Source organism: Dipodomys spectabilis, unplaced genomic scaffold (genome assembly GCF_019054845.1).
Source record: "Dipodomys spectabilis isolate Male_0828 unplaced genomic scaffold, ASM1905484v1 ptg000770l, whole genome shotgun sequence".
NCBI classification, from domain to species: Eukaryota; Metazoa; Chordata; class Mammalia; order Rodentia; family Heteromyidae; genus Dipodomys; species Dipodomys spectabilis.
The window spans coordinates 166,657-170,624 of NW_024871447.1; positions in this window are offsets into that span (position 1 = coordinate 166,657).

The window sequence follows — 3,968 nt, forward strand, 5'->3', positions numbered from 1 at the left end:
CCTGGGTCTCCTTGGCTCAGGCCGAAATTTTCTGAATAGAGACCCGGAAACACAACAAATCAAAGAAAAGTTGGACAAATGGGATTGCATAAGGTTGCAGAGCTTCTGCAGGGCAAATGACATAGCTAGCAAGATCAATAGAAAGCCCACGGATTGGGAGAAGATCTTTACTAGCCATACAACGGACAAGGGTCTCATATCTAAAATATACTTGGAACTCAAAAAATTAAACCACCCAACAACAAATCCTCAAAGAAACAACTGCCCAATAAGTAAGTGGGCGAAAGACTTAAAGAGAAGCTTCTCTGAAGAAGAAAGAAGGATGGCCAATAGACACATGAAGAAATGTTCAACATCCCTAGCCATAAAAGAAATGCAAATCAAAACAACATTGAGATATCACCTCACCCCAGTTAGAACAGCAAAAATCAAGAACTCTAACAACAACAGATGCTGGAGGGGATGTGGACAGAAAGGAACCTTATTTCATTGTTGGTGGGAATGTAAACTTGTTCAACCACTTTGGAAAGCAGTATGGAGGTTCCTCAAAAGACTTCACATAGAACTCCCCTTTGACCCAGCAATCCCACTTTTGGGCATTTACCCTAATGTTTACAAAAAAGACCACACTAAAGCTACCAGCACAACTATGTTTATTGCAGCATTATTTATCATAGCTAAGATATGGAACCAACCCAGATGCCCCTCAGTAGATGAATGGATCAAGAAAATGTGGTATATATACACAATGGAATTCTATGCCTCCATCAGAAAGAATGACATTGCCCCATTTGTTAGGAAATGGAAAGGCTTGGAAAAAATTATATGAAGTGAAGTAAGCCAGGCCCAAAGAAACATAGGTCCCATGGTTTCCCTTATTTGCAATATCTAGTATAGGTATGAGTCAAGCAGAGAAAGTCCGAGAATGTGATGTTAGGAAAACGAACCCTCAAATATGTATTTTAATGTTTTTGTTTCTTTCATGCATGTGTTTCTAACACATTTATAAGATTACTTCTTTGTTGCTTTGTATGTCCCTCCCCCACAGTGTAACCCCCGCTTTCACTATATTTGATGTCAGTATAACATGTGGAGGAGACGGGGACAAACAAGTCGTTTAAGGATTCAGGTGGACCTGTTGCAACAATGAGAAGTACAAAATGTCATGTCAAAACCAGCTTTACAATGTCGGTGTGGGGGGGAAAGGGGGGGTATGATTGGGTGGGGGGGAGGGGGGAGGCTGGGAAGGGAGAAAATAAAAAAAATTATAAAAAAAAAAAAAAGAAATTTATCTGATCCGTGGAAGGTAAATGGAATCACAGAAACAGCAGGACACAGGATGAACTAATGCAACAAGGATACTCCTTTGACACTATGTTGGAAATGTTGGGGGGAGGGAAGGAAGTAGAGAGGACTAAGAGGGAAAAAATGAGGGAGGGGGTAACTTATGAAAAAGAAATGTACTCCTTACCTTACATATGTAACACTCCTGTTCATCATCATTATAATAAAAATATAAAAAATAAAAAAATAAAAAAAAATAAAGGACTTGTTCTGGAGTCTTCAAGGGTTGTTTTTTTCTACTTCATGGTATTCTGGAACCTAAACTCTCTTATGCATCACCAAGTTATCCTGGTTTAATACTTTTGGACCTCTCATTCTGTAGCTCTTTTCCTCTTACAGTCTGAATTCTCTTTATCATTGAATCACTGTCTCAAGTTCTTCACATTTGTTTGTAAACTCAACCCACTCCAATTGGATTTATATTCCTGTAACTCCACCAATGAGTTGCAAGGTCATTAACAGCATCCATATTACTAGTAGAGTAAAAATATTTGTGTCCTCATCTTCTTTAAGCAGTGGGCAACATTCAAGCTCATAAATCCTACCCACCAGGTTTCCTCCTCCTACCTTGTTGGCCTCTCTTGTCTTTTTCACTAATTTCTCTTATTTTCTTTTCCATTTCTAAATGTTGGAATGTCCCAGGTCATCTCAATTTTACGTGCGTACTCATGAAAAAAAGTACTCTCCTAGCTTTTATTTATTTTTATGGTTTTTTGTAAAAATACTGTACAGAGGGGTTACAGTTACATGAGTAGGATAATGAGGACACTTCCTATGGAGCATTGTTACCTCCTCCTTTGTTTTCCCCCTACCATCCCTTCCCTCCCCACCTCCCCAACTCCTCCCTACTCTACCCCCAAAGTTGTAAAGTTTGTTTTCAACATAGTGTCTTGTACATCTCATTGTTACAATGGGTCAACCTGTATCCTTATTTCAGCATTTTGTTATTTCCTCTCCCTTCCCCTCCCCAAATTATAAAAATGTATATACAAGATGCAGGACACCAGAATCAAATACAGTGAAAACAGGGGTTATACCATGGGGGAAGAACATACAAAAGATCTCCTAGCTTTTATACAGACCATCTATATGTGGATAAACTCAGGGAAGACTTCTCTAGATGGCCATATACTTATATAAAAACTAAAAACAAAATTTAAATAGAATAGAATACTCTGAGTTTAAAATAAACTTAGGGTAGTATAAATCACTTTCATCTATAGTATAAAAGATTAAAGACCAAAGTATTAAAAATATGTCTGTAGTGCTGGGAATGTGGTTTAGTAGTAAAGTGCTGTCCTAGCATGTATGAAACCCTGGGTTGGATTCCTCAGTACAATATAAACAGAAAAAGCCAGAAGTAGCTCTGTGGCTCAAGTGGTAGAGTGCTAGCCTTGAGCAAAAAGAGGCTCAGACACAGTGTCCAGGCTCTGAGTTCAAGCCCCAGGACTGGCAAAAAATGTTTACAAAAATTTGTTAATGGGTGCACAATATAGTCAGATGTACACTCCGACATCAGTAACAGAATATAAGGAGAAGTAGAAGTAAAACTGTAAAATTTTTATAGTCAATAAAAGAAGGTAAGTTATCCACAAAGCTATGTGGTAACCAACATGTAAAAACATATACTAGATATATAAAAGACAAAGAGAAAAGAACCAGAGTATACCACCACAAGAAGTTATCAAATCACAAGACAGCAAGATAGAAGAAAAAAACTATAAACAGAAAACAATCTTGCTCTAAAAGTTTTGCATATACAATAGGTATATATATATATATATATATATATATATATATATATATATATACAGTGTATGACTATATATGTGTTCATTATATATAGATATATACCATTTTATTGGTGATGGTCGTAGGGCTTAAACTCAGGGCTTGGGCTATTACTCAACTACTATGAGCCACAGCTCCACTTCAGGCTTTTTGGTATTTAATTGGAGATAAGAGTCTCATGGAGGGGCTGGGAATGTGGCTTAGTGATAGAGTGCTTGCCTAGCATACATGAGGCCCTGGGTTAGATTCCTCAGTACCACATCAGCAAAAAGTAATAAAATTATATTTGGAAGTGGTGCTTTGGCTCAAAGCGGTAGAGCTGCAAAAGATAGAGCCTTGAGCAAAAAAAGCTCAGAGGCAGTGCTCAAGCTGTGAGTTCAAGCCCACAACAGACAAAAAAAGCATCTTATGGGCTGGGAATGTGGCCTAGTGGTAGAATGCTTGCCTAGCATGCAGCCCTGGGTTCGATTCCTCAGTATCACATACACAGAAAAAGCCAGAAGTGGAGCTGGGGCTCACATGGTAGAGTGCTAGCCTTGAGCACAGAGAGGACCAAATGCAGTACCCAGGGCCTGAGTTCAATCCCCAGGATTGGCAAAAAAAAAATTCTCGTGGACTTTCCTACCCAGGCTGGCTTTGAACCTTCTGAGGAGCCAGAGTTATAGGCATGAGCCACCAATGCCAGACTCATTATATATTATATAATATATATAAGTATGCAATATACTATATATTTATCTATAGTATATATTTATGCTATAGATATTATATAATGTATAATAACATGCATTATATCTTATATGTAAATATAATATACAATATATATACTAGTA